Source organism: Sus scrofa, chromosome 16 (assembly GCF_000003025.6).
Source record: "Sus scrofa isolate TJ Tabasco breed Duroc chromosome 16, Sscrofa11.1, whole genome shotgun sequence".
Taxonomy (NCBI): Eukaryota; Metazoa; Chordata; class Mammalia; order Artiodactyla; family Suidae; genus Sus; species Sus scrofa.
Genome location: NC_010458.4, coordinates 63,330,464 through 63,349,081, shown reverse-complemented (window position 1 = coordinate 63,349,081; position 18,618 = coordinate 63,330,464). Strand labels below are relative to the sequence as shown.

General features: G+C 49.9%; 1 long non-coding RNA gene across 3 annotated transcripts; it reads right to left on the bottom strand.

The window, feature by feature from the left end:
- LOC106506541 lies at nucleotides 1,613-15,752 on the bottom strand. Of its 3 annotated transcripts, none has more exons than XR_001301908.2 (4): nucleotides 14,511-15,752; nucleotides 8,058-8,204; nucleotides 3,535-3,908; nucleotides 1,613-2,821 (listed from the first exon to the last, which is right to left on the bottom strand). It is a non-coding gene; the product is annotated as an uncharacterized LOC106506541 (long non-coding RNA). The 3 variants fall into 3 exon arrangements; XR_001301907.2 differs by having other exon boundaries at nucleotides 3,535-3,699; XR_002339716.1 differs by having other exon boundaries at nucleotides 14,836-15,752.

Below are 18,618 nucleotides of genomic sequence, written 5' to 3'. Positions count from 1 at the left end.
TTGGATCTGAGAGAAACAGATGCAGCTGCTGCTGCAAATTAGAAGGCAAATAAATGGGGTGAGGTGCCCCACACCCTCCTTTTGCAAAGACCATCATCTCTGTCTCTGCAGAGTCCCCTCACTCCCCTCATCCCTGCAGGCCCCATTGTATAACCTCAGTGAGTAGCTGGGAAGCATCTGCCACCTGCTGCCCTGGAAGCAGGCAGGATCCCACAGATGACAGCATGAGCAAGAGCAGAAGGTCCAGGCCAGAGCACAAGAGACATGGAGTCTGAGCCTGTCCTGCCAGGACAGAGTAGAGATGGTCATGGGAGCCCTTCTCTTTGACCAGAATTCTGCCTCTAGAGATTTATCAGAGATAAATCTTACTCAAGGGCATAAAGCTTTCTGGACAAGGCTATTCCCTGCAGGGTGGGTTACACTTCTCAGAATACTAGGGGGAAAATGTAGCCCATCAGAGATGATTTGATTAAGCAAATAATGGTGTCCCTGAACAATGGAATGTTCTGTGCACCTACAAGGAATGAAATGTCTACATGAGCTGAAATGGGCTGATCTTCAAGACAGACTGTCAAGTGAAACATTCAAGGGACAGAACTGTGTGTCCAGTGTGCTCACGTCTGGGGGAGGGGCAGGGAAGACATGTTTTCCTATATTTATACAAGCACCTCTTGCTATCCAAATCCATTTGGTTTCTGGACTCAGAGAGCAGGGATTCAAAGCAAGAGATGCCACATTATTAGAAACTGGGACTCCTGTATTTCATTTCCGGCAGCAAATGGCAAGAGTCCAACAGTTCATCTAGAGGCTACCTGAACCCATTTTGCTACTGAACTCGAACAGTGTTTGGATAACCAGGGTACACAGTAAGGTTGTCTGTGTAAATATGAGTGTCAGGCCTGTGTATGTATGGGCTCTCTGGGAAGATATACAGGGAACTGATTAGCAGTGGGTGCTGCTGGGGAGGGTAATTCAGTCCTGATGGATGGGGCAGAAGGGAGACTTATTTTTCAGTTTACCTATATATTGCAATGGCTTTAACATAATGGCCCCCTGGAGTTCCCTGGTGGCCTAGTGGGTTAAGGATCCATTCAGGATTGTCACTGCTATGGCCCAAGTCACTGCTGTGGTGCAGGTTCAATCCCTGGCCCAGGATTGGGTACAGCCAAAAACAAAACAAAACAAAGCAAAAAACACCCACAGCCCCCAAATTCTTTGAGGGGTGGGGTCTATGTCTCATCCTGTTCCATATGAGCCGGTTTGTATCTGCTTAGACTGTGAAGAATGATGGAAGTGATACTGTGTGACTTTCAAGGCTAAGTCATAAAAGGTCATCCAGGAGTTCCCGTTGTGGTGCAGCAGAAACAAATCTGACTAGTAACCATGATGTTGCAGATTCGATCCTTGGCCTCGCTCAGTGAGTTAATGATCTGGCGTTGTCATGAGCTGTGGTGTAGGTCACAGACGTGGCTCGGATCAAGCATTGCTGTGGCTGTGGTGCAGACCAGTGGCTGTAGCTCCCATTAGACTCCTAGCCTGGGAACCTCCATATGCCACAGGTGTGGCCCTAAAAAGCAAAATAAATAAATAAATAAATAAATAAAAAGTGATGCAGCTACATCTGGGACACTTTCCTCTCATTCTCCAGCCACCGCTGGGAGAAGTCCAAGCCACTTGGAGGGGCCCTGTATGGGCGCTGCGGTCCACAGAACCACCTGACCTCCAGCTCCAGCTGACATGAGGTCTCTTGGAAGTTCAGCCCCAGTCGAGCATTCACATGACTGCACCCTCAGCTGCCATGTGACCACAACAACTTCAGAGACCCTAAGTGAGAACCACCCATGTGAACCAAATCAGCACATAGAAGAGACAATAAAACATTGCAAGAGACAATAACACACTGTTATTTCAAGCCCCTGAGTTTGGGGGTAGTTGTGTGTGTGTGCATGGGTGTGAATATTAACTAGACCACATTGTGTGTGTGTGTGTGTGTATTTTTTTCTTGGCTGCTCTTATGGCATGTGGAAGTTCCCAGGCCAGGGATCGAATCCGTGCTGTAGTTGCAGCCTGAGCCACAGCTGCATCAATGCTGGATCCCTAACCCACTGTGCCACAAGGGCACTTCCTAGAACACACATTATGAACATAGATCACATATATTACCTACTCAAAATTAGTAATATCTTCCTTGTAACCATACAGGGATGGTGCTAAATGTAAAATGTGCAGTATCTCATTTATTTCTCACAAGTTCACTGTAGTCATCTCCGTTTCAGAGATGGGAAAACTGAAGCTCTGAGGGGTTCTTTGGTTACTGCCCAAGATCACCCCTCACAAAAGGCAGCCCCGGGATATGAAACCGGGAGGCCTCTCTGGCCCTGGGCTAGCCCCTGGGAACCTGCTCTCGCTCCCTGCCCCCCGTGGGCCTCACCTTCCCCCATGAGGAGTAGGGGAACAGGGGAGGAGTGGGAACTCACAGCCCACAGGGGCCTGATCAGTAACACAGAGGGGAGAAGTGGGCGTGGTGGGCTCAGCCCTGGGAAAGCCTGCTCAGCGTTGCCAGATTGTTAGATTTTTAAATAGAATCCAGAAATCAGATTTTCATGTGCAATCCATTCCTGTTTTAACACTGGCAACTGGATTTTTTTTTTTTTTTTTTTTTTTTTTTCATGTGTAGACTGAAAAGCAAAACAAAAACAAGAGCCTGTGGATTTGCCTCTCTGGACAAGAAGATCTCCAAGGAGTCTTCGGCGCAGACATCCTGACTTTCCACAGAGCCTCTCCAGGGAGACAGCGCAATTCCAATCTCAAGAGGCTCAATCTGAGGAAGGAGAGGGAAGGATGAAGACGAGAGGCCCCAGCTTCTCCTGCCGCTTCCCTCCCCGCAGGGAGGGGGACACAGTGGGTGCCGGGAAGCCGGGCCACAGGGAGCCACAGCAGTGCTGGAGAGCAGCTGAGCCTGCCGTCAATCAGCCGCCATGGGCTGCCCCCCTTCCCAGAGCTGTCTGTCCACTCCCTGGGGCTGCTGGAGGCAGGCGGGGCACCAGGGGAGACTGGATTTCCGCTGCTGCGGGCACCACCCCCGCCCATACCGGCCCTCTTCTCCACCTCCCTGCTCACCCCACCGCTTTTCCAGTGGGAACCCTGCCCCTGCCTCCTCCCCTGATCGACCCTCCTTAGCAGAGGGGATTGATCTAGTCCTCAGCTGTCTCTTGGGGCCTCTGCCCCCACCCCCCACCCCACAGTGTCTTCCCCACTCCCTCCTCAGCCTGCGGCCTGTTCCATCTTCACTGACTTGTCTTCCTCTGAGATCCAGCCAGGCAGAGCACAGCGGCGTGATTGATGAGCTAGGGAGCTCTGGCTGGCAGGCCAGTGGGCAGCCAGCCAGAGCCATGGCTCTCACAAGATAGCAGAGCTGCCCCTGGGAGAGCCCCCAGCTACCAAGATTCTCCCTGGGGTCACCCCTCTGCCCAGACTGACATGGCAGCCACTCTGTCCAGAGCAGATAACCCCAAGGGCCACTGGGTACCATACCTGGCACGCAACGGTCCTTCATTTGATGAGAGCGCTCTGTTCTCTCTCCATTCCAAAAACAGAGACCCAAGAAAATAAAGGCAGTGAACGCCTTAAAGCTGGAAACATTGTCATTCAGCCATGCCACTGAGTCCAGGTGTCTGTAATTTGTTCATTCATTCATTCCTGCAACATGAGGGTTTGCTCTGAGGATCACCACTTCATTGTAATTCTAGTGTGGTGTCGAGGGGCAGACTGGTTTGAATTCAGGCTCCATCGCTTCCTGGCTACATGACCTTGAGCATGTCACATCACCTCTCTAGGCTGCAGCTTCTTTCTCGTGGTTACTGCTGTGAGATTGTCAGATAACACACGTAAAGTTTTTTGGACAGGGCCTGGCAGATAAAAGAGATCCAGAAATGTTCTCATTCAACAAGTAACTGAGGGCCTACCACGTGCCAGGTTCAGGGGCTACAGCTCCAGAGCCAGGCAGATAAGATCCCTGCTCTCACGTAGCCTGCCTTGGAGAGAGGGAAGACTGACAGAAAACACCTAACTGAGCAGACAAACAGGAAAGAGCAGGAGAGCTAACAGGTCACAGGATGGTGAGTGGTGGCCAGGAGCCATGGGGGGTGGGGCGAGGGTAGGCCTGTGGACCCCTCCAAGGAGGTGATACTGGAGTAGAGTTGGGATGAGAGCACAGCCAGGTGAAAATCTGGGGAAATAGCTTTTTAGGTAGAGGGAAGAGCACATGGGAAGGTTCTGAGGCAGGCATAAACATTGGAATATGTAAGAAACCAAAAAAGAAGAGGGAGGGGCCAGCGTGGCTAGAAGAGCAAAACAGAAAGCATAGGAGATGTACTGGGAGACCTAGACAGGCCAGAGCAGCAAGGATGCGTAGCCTGGACACAGGCCTAATTGCAGATGCCATGGCGGGTACAGGATGGTCTGAGAGGCAGAGGAAACAGGTCTTTTCCCAGAGGCCCAGGAGGAGAAAATTGAGTCAGGCATCTGTGATGATTCCTCAGGTTTTTCTTTGAGGGGCTGGATGAACGGTGGTGCGGTTTACTGAGATGAGGCAGCTCTGTGGCTGTCGTGTACTTCGCTTTATGCCATCATTCAAGAACAGCATTTAGCACTGGTGGTCTCCGTCTTTAGGGACTTACGGTTTGGGTGGGGAGTCAGAGAAATGAGCAGGTGATGATGACACAGTGTGACAGCTGCTAGGATGGGGAGGGTGAGAGGGAGCACCCACCCAGCCTGGGGGAGGGGCCCGGTATCCCGAGAAAGGACCTCTGGGCTGACGTGCTCCAGTCCCTCTCTCCAGCCTCCCTCCCTCCCCGTGCTCCAGCTACACTGACCTTTCTGCTCTTCCAAAGAGCCATTTTCTTTCCTGCCTCTGAGCTATGCACATGCAGTTGCCTCTCCTGTCACAGCCTGTTTCTATCCCCCTATGTTCAACTCAGAGTATTTAATTTAATTTTTTTATGGCTGCACACACAGCATTAGGAAGTTCCCGGGCCAGGGACTGAATCCAAGCCACCACTGTGGCAATAACAGATCTTTTTCTTTCTTTTTTTTTTTTTTTTAATAATGAATTGTTAATTTTTTTTCCCTTTCCTTTTTCTTGTTTATAACCACACTTGCGACATATGGAAGTTTCTAAGTGAGGGGTTGATTCAGCCTACACCACAGCTACATCGACACTGGATCCAAGATACATCTGTGATCTATGCTGCAACTTGTGGCAATGCAGAATCCTTAATCCACTGATCAAGGCCAGGGATCAAACCCACATTATCACCGAGACAGTGTTGGGTTCTTAACTTGATGAGCTGCAATGGGAACACCCATGCTAGATCCTTTAGCCCACTGCACCAAGTCAGGGATTGAACCTGTGTCTCCACTGTGATCTGAGCTGCTGCAGTTAGATTCTCAACCCATTGTGGGAATTCCCAGATTATTTTATTTTTTTGGCTGAAATTGTTTAATTGACCATCTCCTCCTACAAGAATCTGAAAAGGTGATAAACCGTAATGGAAAAGAATATGAAATATATATATATTGGAGTTCCCATTATGGCTCCAATAATAGAGGAAACTAATCTGCCTAGTATCCATGAGGATGCCAGTTAGATCCCTGGCCTCGCTCAGTGGGTCGGGGAGCCGGTGTTGCCATGAGCTGTGGTGTAAGTCAAAGCTACAGCTCCAATTTGACCCCTAGCCTGGGAACTTCCATATACTGCAAGTGCAGCTCTAAAAAGCAAATATATATATGTGTGTGTGTGTGTATATATATATGTATATATAACTGAGTCACTTTGTTGTACAGCAGAGATTAACATAACATTGTGAGTCAACTATACATCAATAATTTTTAAAAATAATCTGAAAGGGGAGGGGAACAGAGTGTGTCTTATTCATTCCTGGATTCCAAACCCTCGGCACAACCCAGCACATGATAAGTGCTTTATTAAGCATGGGTTGAATGAATGAGTGAACAAATGAAGGAAGGTGAGGCCTGAAAAAAAGAATTGAGTTAGACAGGCAAAGAGCAGGGGAGGTGAGACTATTCCAGGCAGGGGGGATGGCTTGTGCGAAGGCCAGGAGGTGAAACACCATGGCATAGTCAGAAAATCAAAAAGGGAGTGCCCGTTGTGGCACAGCAGAAACGACCCAACTAGGAACCATGAGGTTGCGGGTTCGATCCCTGGCCTTGATCAGTGGGCTAAGGATACCGTGTTCTGTGGCTGTGGAATAGGCCAGCAGCTGCAGCTCCAATTAGACCCCTAGCCTGAGAACCTCCATATGCCGCCGGTGTGCCCCTAAAATGCAAAAGACAAAAAAAGAAAAGAAAAGAAAACCAAAAGGACTGACAGATCTGAAGCTACCTGAATTTCCTCCGTGCCCTCAGCCTGGCACACGGGGGTCCTCAGTAAGTGTGGAGGCCTCCCTCCTTGCTCCCATGTTGTGAATAGAGTAACTGTGCCTCACTCTGTGCTGGGCACAGACTGGCACATCGTAAGTGCTCCATAATTTTTGGACATTGAATAATGCTGAAAGGACATTCACCCCTCAGCTGCAAAAATGATAGGACTTGGAGCTCTCTTGCCGCACAGAGGGTTAAGGATCTGGTGATGTCACTGCAGCAGCTTGAGTCACTACTCTGCTGGCATGGATTCGATCCCTGGCCTCAGAAGTTCCACTTGCCATGGCCCGGCAAAAAAAAGAAAAAAAGTGACAGGACTTGACTCCAGAATGTTAGCTCCAGTGACGCCTTTACAGCCCAACCCGCCTCACATCACCAATGAGCAAATGGAGGCCTAGAGAGGGGAATGGATTTGGGCAAGCTCACAGGGCAGGTCAGTGGCAGAGCTGGGATGGGACCCAGATGTCCTGACTGCTGGCCCAGAGCCTCTCCCACCCTGTCCCCACTTCTACCAGTCTTCCTCCTTCCCTCCCCAGCCTTCTGCCTTTTAAGATGTCAGAAACCAGCAGATTGGAGCCAAGAGAAAATCCCTGAGTGCCTTTCATCAGGGTGAAGGCATAGTGTTACAGGGAGGGCAGATGGGGCCACCCATTAGCAAGCTATTAACACTGAGTTCCTGTGGCTTCCACTGGTGCCTCTGATTAACCCATTAGCACCCACTGGAAGCAGGAAGCACAGAGGCCCCAGAGGAGTGAGTAATGGAGTAAGGCAGCTTTGCTAAGTCCAAGGGAGCAGAGTAGGAGAGACAGAAAAGGGGTCTCTCCTGTTTCCTTGGAAGGTGGGTTTCCTTGGAGAGCCTGCCAGGTAGTGTCAGGGATGGAGGAAACCAGGCAGAACTCAGAATCACGGCATTTCGAGCTGGAAGGAGCCAGTTGAGCTGACCCTTTGTACTGGTGGGAAAACTGAACAGCAGAGAGGTGGACTTTGTCTCTGAGTCACTCATAGAGGACCCAGGATTCCTGCCTATCACGCTGTACCACAGGACTCAAGTGTGTTATAGGAAGTAGGCCTAAAAACACAGCAAACCATTATTAGGACACTGAGCTCACTGCTCAACAAATATCATCTTATTCTCACAGCAACCCTGAGAGGTAAGTACTGTTATTTATACCCAAGCTGAAGCTCAGAGTGGTTGAGTAATCTGCCCCAAATCACACAGCTAATACATGGAAGAGCCAGTATTTGGACCCAGACTGACGGATCGCCAAACCCCCGTCTTTGTCTTCAGGCCATCTTGCCGAGCAGCACAAATAAACAAAACTACCATTTGATAAACATTGTCTGCAGGGCCCTTCACTTCGTCATGCTTTTCATTTAAAGCACTCGAAGATGATATTATTGTCTGATTTTACAAGTGAAAAGCCCCAGTGAGGCCAAGGCACCCACCTAATGTCACACACACACACAGAAATACTGTCAGAATTGGAATGCAAACCCGTTTATCCTACTCCATTGACAAAGCTCTGGGGCAAAGCTCTGGGGCAAAGCTCTGGGGCAACTCCACTGCATGGATGTGAGGATCCCCTGCTCCAGGACAAGTGTGTAAATGTGCCTACCTCTCTGCTTGGCATCCAGACAGATCCTTCCACTTGTTCATCTAGTCATTCGCGCGGACACAAATATAATATTCACTGCCTGCTGTGTCTGCTGGGCCCTTGCTTATAAGACCAATGGGATTCCAGCTTGTACAGCTTCCATTCTACCTGGGGGACAGGAAAGACAAGTGGCAGTTCCAATAGGGTAGGGATAAGCATAGGTCATGGCATCAGCAGTCCTAGGGGACAGAGAAGTCCAAGCTGAGACTTACAGGCCAGTTAGACCTTGGTCAGGTAAAGAGGAGCTGGGAGCAGCCCAGGCAGAGGCCCAGAGGCATAAGAGAGCTGCAATTCCACCAACAGCTGAGGCCAGAGCTTTAGCTCTGGGAGAAGCCTGATGGAACTGGAGATTCAGGAAGTGGTTGGAGTGTGAACTTTATCCTCAAGACAGTGGGGAACCACTACAGGATATTAAGTGTGTCATGAAGATTTGCATTTAGAAAGCTTGACTCTGGAAGAAGGACGTGCTGGGCTGGGGGTAGATGCCTGGAGGCTGGTTTGGTAGTTTCCAAAGATTAGGAGGGCTAGGGTGATTGATTAGATCTGGGAGTGAGGGGCAGGGCAGACGGCTGATTTCTGACTGGGCTGCAGGAGGAGGGGAGCGGGGGTTGGGAGGAGGAAGACGAGTTCCTTGGACCTGCTGAGTATGAGATGCCTGAGGGCATCCAAGGGGCTCTGTCTGGAGTGTGGCTGGACTTACTGGCCTTGATTTCTGGCCTCCTGGTCATAAGTTTGTGCAGAAAATGGACTCCAGACCTTCCTACATGTGCCTCAATTTCCTCATTTGTAAAACGGGTAACAACATCTCATAGAGTTGTGAAGATTAAAAGGATATAAAATATACAATTAATGTATAGAGCATTTAACATAGCCCTAGGTTCATGAAGATGCTTAATAAGATCAGTTGAATAAATACATGAATGGGAGTTCCCATTGTGGCTCAGTGGTTAATGAATCCAACTAGGAACCATGAGGTTGCGGGTTTGATCCCTGGCCTTGCTCAGTGGGTTAAGGATCCAGCGCTGCTGTGAGCTGTGGTGTAGGTCGCAGACACAGCTCAGATCCCGCGTTGCTGTGGCTCTGGTGTAGGCCAGCAGCTACAGCTCAGATTAGACCCTAGCCTGGGAACCTCCATATGCCCCGGGAGTGGCCCTAGAAAAGGCAAGAAGACAATAAACAAACAAACAAACAAATAAATACATGCATGGATGATTTGGTGGGCTATGGCTGCTCAAAATTATTTGAGAACAAAGAATTGATTTAAAAACTCTTGGACCAGGAGTTCCCATCGTGGCACAGTGGTTAACAAATCTGACTAGGAACCATGAGGTTGCAGGTTCGAACCCTGGCCTTGCTCAGAGGGTTAAGGATCTGGCATTGCCATGAGCTGTGGTGTGGGTCGCAGACGTGGCTCGGATCCTGAGTTGCTGTGGCTGTGGTGTAGGCCAGTGGCTACAGCTCTGATTCAGTCCCTGGCCTGGGAAACTCCATATGCTGTGGGGGCGGCCCAAGAAATGGCAAAAAGACAAAAATAAATAAATAAAATAAAATAAAATAAAAACTCTTAGACCAGAGTTCCTGCTGTGGCACAGCAGAAACGAACCCACTAGGATCCTTGAGGGTGCAGGTTCAATCTCTGGCCTGGCTCAGTGGGTCCAGGATCCAGCACTGCCGTGAGCTATGGTGTATGTAGGCTGCAGACTAGGGGTGGATCTGGCACTGCTGTGGCTGTGGTATAGGCTAGCAGCTACAGCTCCAACTGGACCCCTAGCCTGGGAACATCCAAATGCCTCGGGTGCGGCCCCAAAAGCAAACAACAACAACAACAGCAGCAACAACAACAACTCTTGGACCTTTTCCTTCCTTCAATGTACAGGGCCAGGCCGGAGGGTCGGGGAGAAGTATAGTGATGCCAATGTGAACCTGGAAGAGACTGTAAGGGAAGGGATGGTGCCATTTTCCACCCTCACCCTAACCTGGAAACACACACGCACACAGCTCTAGGAGGCAAAACCTCTCCTAGATACTGAATAACAAATAAACCTATACAACAGGGGGAATCTGAAGGCTCTTAGGGATGTTCTACGGGTGTAAAGTTTTGTGACATGGTTTTGAGAGGAAAGGAATGGCCAAGCCTTTCTGTGCTCTCTCAGTGGAGCTGGGGATCTTTCTGCAGGAAAGCCTTTCTTTCTTTCTTCCTTTCTTTCTTTTAATCTTTTTAGGGCCACACTTGCCACGTTGGGAAGTTCCCAGGCTAGGAGTCGAATTGGAGCTGCAGCTGCCGGCCTACACCACAGCCGCAGCAACGCCAGATCCAAGCCAAGTCTGCGAGCTACGTGGCAATGCCAGAACCCTAACCCACTGAGCGAGGCCAAGGATCAAATCTGCATCTTCAGGGATATGAGTTGGATTCATAACCCGCTGAGCCACAACGGGAACTCCAAGAAAGCACTTTTTAATCTAGGGAATAGAGAAAAGAGATCAAGGTAGAGATCAGAATTGAGTTCATTCACTTACTCACTCAATCATGTAATTCATTCAACTAATTCAAAGGTTCTCAACCAGGGGTGATTTTGCCCCTGGTGAACACTTGTCCATGCCTGGAGACATTTTTGGGTGTCACAACTGGTGGGGAGGCGGAGGTGTGCCCTTGGCATTTAGAGGGTAGAGGCCAGGGAAGCTGCTAAATATCCCCAAATACACAAGATAATCCCCATATCAAAGAAAATTCCAGCTCAAAATGTCAATAGTGTGAAGGTGAAGAAATCCTGATCTAGTTAGTATTTACCGAGAACCTATTGTGTGCCTACTTGGAGATACTGGAAGGAAAGGAGACAGTCAGCTTTACTACCAGGGAGGGGAGACACACACCAAATTTATCAGGTGATGATATGTGTCATTAGGAAAATGTGAGCTATGCTGGGGCTGCAGCACAGGGAAGGGGCTTTGACTATTTCACTGCAAAGAGCTAGGGGACTGGAACTGCTAGGGCAAAGGCCCTAAAGGCTGCCAGGAATCTGGCTTCAGTTATTCTGAAAATACTTCTGAAGTGCCTCCTGTGTGTTAGGCACTGTCCTGGGTGCAGCAATATAGATTGTAAGGAAATACAGACACGAATTCCTGCCCTCATCAACAGTGCAACCTCTGGCCCCTAAGAAGACTTTATAACAATGGGGGAAAGTGCTTGCTTTGGGCACTGAGAAGGTAGCACTGAACCAAATGTGGGAGCTGAAGAAGGGACCCTCCCAGGGAGAGGGGCCCTCTAGTGCAATGGCCCTGGAGCATACGGAAGGAACAGGGGATGGGCCGTGTGGGTGAGTGAATCAGCAGAAGATGAATCAAAGAGGGGTTAAGGGCTGAATGTTTGTGGCACCCCCCCAATTCATATGTTGGGATCCTAACCCCAAAGTCCAAGTATTAGGAAGTGAGGCCTTTGGGAAGAGATAAGGTCACAAGGGCTTTCATGGGGATTAGTGTCCCTATAAAGGAGGCTCCAGAGAGATCCCTGTCCCCCGTGGTGGCCCTGGTCTCTGACTTCCAGTTCCCAGAATTGTCTGCAAAATAAATGTCTGTGGTTTAGAAGCCACCCAGTCCATAGTACTTGGTTACAGCAGCCCTTACAGACTAAGAGGTCATGGGACCCTGATTATTGGGCCTCGTGGGCCACTGTAGGGACGGTTACTCAGAGGGAAGTGGCAGGAACGACCGGGTTCTGAAGAGAGGCATGACCTGACCTGTCTGTGGAAAATAGACTGCAGGATCTCCAGGAAAAAGCAGGGAGACAAACCAGTGAAAGGATGTTGTGATCATCTAGGGAACGTGTGTTCAGGGCTCAGACTTACATGCGGGAGACTCAGGGGAATGAGTGCTTTAGGAACATGTTCTCAGGCGACAAGGACTCCTGAGAGGCTGGTTGTGGCCATGGACGGGGGAGAGGAATCGGAGATGGCACTTTGAGCAACTGTGGCTGCAAAGGGGAAGAGTGGGGAAGCAGGCCGGGAAGACGTGGAGAGAATCCACCCGTGGGAAAACAGCAGAAAGTCACTACCATGCGTGCACGCTGGCTTTGCAATGACTGCCAGACAGCCTCGTGGAGAAATTGGACCTAAAGAAATACACCTGGGCATGATGCTATTACACATGTTTTTAAAGTCAAGGTGCATAGGAAGAGACCTAGGAGAACATCAGTATTAAAAAGAAGGGGTGCAAGAATCACATGGTGGTGGGGAAAGTGCATTCCATTGTGATGCCAAGTAGAGGAGGAGTCTGTTTTGGAGACTGAGAAGGAGCGGCCAGGGAGGAGGAAGAAAACCAGGACATATGGGAGAAGGATAAAAGCTTCTCAAGAAAGCACGAGGAAGTAATACATACAAAACTGATGCTAGTGAGTGAGTCTGGGGAGGGACACCTGGTATTAAGGGACAGGGCTAGAAGGAAGGGGGACTAAGAGGGACAGTAGGCTGGAGGCCCAAATGCCATTGAGGAGATGCTGCAGCAAAGAGTAAGAAAAGGAGGGGGAGGAGGTGCTGGTCAAAGGGAGTGGGAAGCCCTGAAACTGGGACTCTGACACTGGAGGAGGTGTGATGCTGGTGTCAGAAGTCAAGGATAGGACTATGGGAGGAAGTGGTGGGGTCGGGGGTGGGGGGCTTGAGGATGAAGTAATGGTGACAGTGTAAGCAGAAAGAAAGAGCAGGAATGACTTTCTTTTCCACATGCCATTTCCCCGGCCGGGATGGAACCCATACCACGGGAGTAACCCAAATCACTGCAGTGACAATGCTGGATCCTTAACCTGCTGAGCCATAAGGGAACTCCAGGCATGGCTTTCTTGACGGAATAGAAGCCATGTCTGGCCCAAGCCATTGTGATCTCCGCTCGGCCACAAGGCTTGCCCTTGAACAGGTCTCAGTAATCAGTCATCTTAAGGAAAGTAAGAGAATGCAGGAACAAAGGAAAAGCAGTCAAGAAACAAGAGTTTGAAGATAAAACAGAGTCACAGTTCCTCCTCCAGGGATACCCAGGACAATCTAACACAGTCTTTGTGTTCTGCGGGCCCCCACCCAGGTGGAAGATGGAATATTGACCCACCTGGCTTCAATCAACTGAAGCTTAGACTCTGTCCACCAGCTCCAGCATATATTCATGAATATGCATATAACCTTAGCTTAAAACTTCCCCAAGTTTGCTGTTGAGGAGATACTGTTTTAGAAACAATCCCTGGTAGTCTTCTAACTTCCTGCAAATAATAAATCCTTCCTTCCCCCTCTCCCCCTTCTCTGGCTCGGTTGTATCTTTTGGCTTGACACCCAGAAACGAACTCAGTTTTCAGGTAGTAACAGGATTAAAGGAGATGATATCTGACAAATGAGAGCCTCCTCTAAGAAACCTGTAGGAGAGAGTAACAAGAGGAATTGTCTGTCTGGACTGGAAGTAATGTGGAAGGAGGGGTAGAAGGAACGAGTTGCAAAACTCCACAGGAGCAAGCAAGAGAGTGTCTAGACCCAGATCAGGGGAAGATACAGGGCCCTGAGGTGATGGGGTCGGGCAGGTTTCAAGCCAGAAAGAGAGGGAGTTCCCAGAGTGGCGTAGCGGAAAAAATCCGACGAGGAACCATGAGTTTGCGGGTTGGATCCCTGGCCTTGCTCAGCTGCCAGTAAAGGATCTGGCATTGCCATGAGCTGTGCTGTAGGTCCAGACACGGCTGGGATCTGGCATTGCTGTGGCTGTGGTGTAGGCCTGCATTCGACCCCTAGCCTGGGAAACTCCATATGCCATAAGTGCGGGCCTAAAAAGCAAAAAAAAAAAAAAAAAAAGCAGGAACAGGAAGGGACTGAGAAGAGGCTGAGAATCCAGCAGAGCTCTGATGAGGACTGCTGGCGTCTGAAGACACCATGGAGGAGCGCGGGGAAGAGGGGGTACTGGGTCCGCCTAGGAGTCGTACTGACGCTCGTGGGAACCAGGGTCCAGGTGATGGAGGATGGACGTCGTGAGAAGCTCAGGCTTCTTGGAACATAGTTACTCTCGGAACACCTATTCTGAGCCACACCTTTAATCAATGTTTGCTATTGCTTTCATTATTTCTCCGGGCTGCCAGAGGAAAGAGCTTCTGAATTCCTCCGGGCGGCCCTCCCAGTTCACCGGGGAGGGAAACCGGCTGGGGTGGGTGGGTCTCGGATTCCAGCCGGGCGGCGAGAGCCACCGCACACCCCTCAGCTGCCCTCCGGAAGCTCCTCCCGATTCGTTATCAGCCAGGAGCTCCCCAACCGAGCGCCGATCCCAAGCCGCTTTCAGAGCCCCAGGGAACTGGGTGTGTCTTCCACGCTTTTGCAAAATCGGAAGAAAAAAAAAAGGGGGGGGGGAAGCCCGGGCCAATCTCGGGTCCCAGCCAGCGAGCTGGCTGTGCACTGGACTCACCTTCAGAACTAGGCGGCGCAGTAGGAGCCAAAGCCGCGCGCTGCTCCCAGCGGGGAGCGGGAACCAGGCGGAGGCCCCGGGCGCAGGCACCTCCCCTTTCCCCGGGGAGGAGCCTCCTCCGTTCCCAACTGCAGCCACTCTCCCGGCCCTCAACTGAACCTCGGGAGCGAGGCAGCTCCCAACCCGGCGGTTAGCTGCGTGCTGGGTGGCCTTGGGCAGGTTGCCTCCAGCCTCTGGGCCTTAGCTTTTGTCTTCTAAAAAGAAGACACTAGACTCGACTTCTCCAAAATCCCTCCAGGTTAAAGCCGACCCTGCAATGACCTACCTTCGCTGGATCTGAAACTTTTCCCTCTCCATAGCCTTTAGGCGCAGCCTGGGTTATCGCAGATGGTATTTGTCCATTCTGCATCCTTGGGGGCAAAACTATTGCAGTACAGCTGTGCTTCCCAGTGGAGGTCTGCACGCTTTTTCTATGAAGGGCCAGATAATAAGCATTTTAGGCTTTCTAGGCCATACGCTCCCTGTCATAACTATTCAACTCTGCCTTTGTAGCAAAAGCAGCTGTGGACCATGGTAAACTAATGAGCCAGGCTGTGTTCCCATAAGGCTTTGTTCATGGCAGCTGATTTGAATTCTTCTAATTCTCAGGCATCGAGGAATTTTTATTCTTTAAATACTTTTCTCTTTCACTTAAAAACACAGAAAGCATTCCCAGACTAGCAGGCTGCACTAAATCAGGCCTCTTGGCCTCAGGCAACACTTTTTTGGGGTTGGTACCCTCACTTCTCCAGTGCTGTTTCCTCATCTGCAAAATCCTGACAAATGGCAGCATGTTTGTGGGGATGAAGTCAGGCCACAAACGAAGCAGCTGCATAACTGATGTCATTCTCCATGTTGTAGCTGTACGTGTCCCTGATGGAAGACAGTGACTTAGAGAGGTCAGGATGGTGTCTTGCTGGGTCCTGCACTCCCCCCCATTTCCCGAGTGCTTGCCATGTAACAGGAACTGTGTGAGCGGCTCAATGTGCAAATCTCATTGAATCATTTCATGCCTAGGAGATAGAAATTGGAGGCAGATAGGATGGGGGAGAAGGAGAACCAGGCATGGCTTTCATGACAGAAGAGAAGCCATTTTTGGCGTAAGTCATTATATGATCTAAGCCTGGTCACAAAGTGTGCCCTAGAAGGAGTCTCCGTAATGAATGATAGTGATAGTCCTCCTGTGGCTCGGCTGGTTAAGAACCTGACATAGTCTTCAGGAGGATGCAGGTTTGACCCTTGGCCTCACTCTGTGGGTTAAGGATCTGATGTTGCTGTGAGCTGCAGCTTATGTTACAGATACAGCTCAGATACAGTGTTGCTGTGACTGTGGGCATAGCAGCAGCTGCAGGTTTAATTTGACTCCCAGCCTGGGAACTTTCATTTGCTGCAGGTGTGGCCTTAAAAAGGAAAAGAAAATTAATGATTATAAGTGAGGGAATGCAGGAACAAAGGGATAGCAGTCAAGAAGCAACAGTTTAGTGATAAGGCACAGTCCTAGTTCCTCAAAGGATACACTAACAATCTCTGAGTCCTGCAGGAACCAAGGCCTCCACCCAGTTGAAAGGGAATGGTAAGGCTGATTTGAATCAACTAAAGCTTGGATGCCTAAGCCCCTTCCTGAATATCCACTCACATCTTGGTTTAAAACCCCCATTTCTGCTGCTGGGGAGATACTGCTTTGGGAAAAATCCCCAGTATTCTCCTTACTTGCTGCAAGTAATAAAACCTCCCATTCTTCAACTTTGCTGTGTCTTTTGGCTCCACACTCCCCAAGTAGCCAGCCCAGTTTGAGGATAACAAAATGACATATTCCTACTTCACAGGTAAGGAGACTGAGGCTCAGAGCCCAGATTTGAACTGGGTGTTAGGTCTGCCTCCAGAACCCCTTTCTTTGTTTTCCTCTGAATAAACTTAGAGCAGCTCAGTCTGGCAATGTGACTTCAGGCAGAGCACTTTGTTTTTCTAGACATCTGTAAACACTTTGCTCAAGAAACAAGAATTAATACCCTCTATGTGCAGATGTCATTTTGTCCCCATTTTTTAGAAGAGAAAACTAAAGGCTCAAGAGGTTGAAAATTGAATTCTGGACCTGTATGATCCTAAACTGAGCTCTTTTGACGAACAGCTTCCATGTAACTGGTTACAGAGCCCACAAACCTAGGAGCCCTCTAGGTCTCCTCCATCCCTTACCTTAGGTCCAGTATGTTGGCAAGTTTTTGCTTTTTTTTTTTTCTTTTCCACACCCATGGCATATGGAAGTTCCCAGGCCAGGGATCAAATCTGAGCCAGAGCTGTTACCTAGACCACAGCTGCAGCAATGCTGCATCCTTAATCCACTGCACAGGGCACACTCTGCTGGGCCAGGCATTGAACCAGCACCTCCACAGAGGCGAGCCGGATCATTAACTCGATGTACCACAGTGGGAACTAGCAGCAAATTGTTTTGATCCATCCTTGAAAATACATCCTGAATCTGTCATTTCGGGGAGGGAGAAGAGCTGCTCTGGGGCTACTGTAGTCTTTTTAAAATGTAGGTCAGATCTTACCATAACCCTGCTTAGATCCTTGGAAACTTTTCTGGCTGACATGGAATAAAATCCCTAAACTTACCTTGCCTTCAGGGCACTGTCCCATCTAGCCCATCTCTCTCTCTGTCCCCTGCTCATGGCTGCATTTCCTTTGCTCCAGCCTCAGTGGCTTCCTCTCTGACTCGCCAGGGTCCCCTGTCCTCACCTGAGCTCTTGCCCTTCCTGCAGGTCTTCAAATGAGAGATGGGAATGATGCCTCCCTAGCCAGGCTTCCCTGGCCACCCCTCCCCCCACTCATCACAAGCCCTGTTTCCTCCTCTGTCCAGAAGTTACCGCAACCTGACACCCTGCACACACTGTGTCTCCCGCAGTGGAATGTAAACTCCATTCCAGCAGGAACCATGTTTGCTTGTTCTCTCTCTCTTTTTTCTCTTTTCTTTTTTGACCACCCTGCCACATATGGAGTTACCGGGTCAGGGATCAGAGCTGAGTCGCAGTTGCAACCTATGCTGTAGCTGCAGCAGCACCAGATCCTTTAATCCACTGTGCCGGGCGGGGGATTGAACCTGCGTCCTGGCGCTGCAGAGATACCGCTGATCCCATTGTGCCACAGCAGGAACCCTTGCTCATTCTCTTAAATCCCCAGTGCTTCAGCCAGGTCTGATGCACAGTAGGTGCCCGAGAGTAGGTGCCCTACAGTATGTGGTGAGCTAATGACTCATTGTGCCTGGATCTCTAGCCTTTCTGTGGGAGATCATGAACTTGCTGCAGAACCGCTGGACAGACATTGAGTCCTACCATATGCCTGGCCCTGTGCCAGCCAGTGAAGCACAGCCACAAAGACATGCCCAATCCCAACGCCCTGGGCAGAGACAGGTGCTCACACAGTAAGGCCAGACAAGGTGGGCCCAGGTTCTCCTGAAAACCGTCTGAGCACAAAGGTAGTGGGTGATGATGCCAAGTGGCTCCTGAATCCTAAAGGAAATCCCATCCTCTCTGTCCCAGAGCTGGGCCTCTCACCCCAAATGCCTCCTGCCTGAACCACCCTCCTCCCCTGCACCCAAACCCTCCCTGGCTTTGATCCCTCAAGAACCATCCTCATGGTGTAGCTTTAGTTGAGCCCAGTCCTAGCACTTATCACTTTTCAGGGTCTGCCGGTTTCCCTGTCTGTACCTGCCTCCCACCCCCACCCCACGGGGCTATTTTTTCCAAGGAACTGGGACTTTGATCAGCACTCAGTGCAGTGCTAAGCACAAAACAGGAGCTTGAAAAACATCTGTTTCCTGAATGAACAAATACACAGATCTTCTGAGAAGTTAGAATTTCATCTGAGGCCAGGACAAGAGCCTTTCTGCATAAGCCATAGCCCATTCTCTGTGTTGGCCACTGGCCTGGCCTGGCCACCCCCATCCCTCTAGGGACTCTGGTGTCAAGCCCGAAAGTGATTCCTTTCCTTTTCACTTTTTTTTAACTAGTCCACGATGGTACACATTTCTTTTTTTCTTTTCTTTTCTTTTCAGTCTTTTTTCATCTTTTTT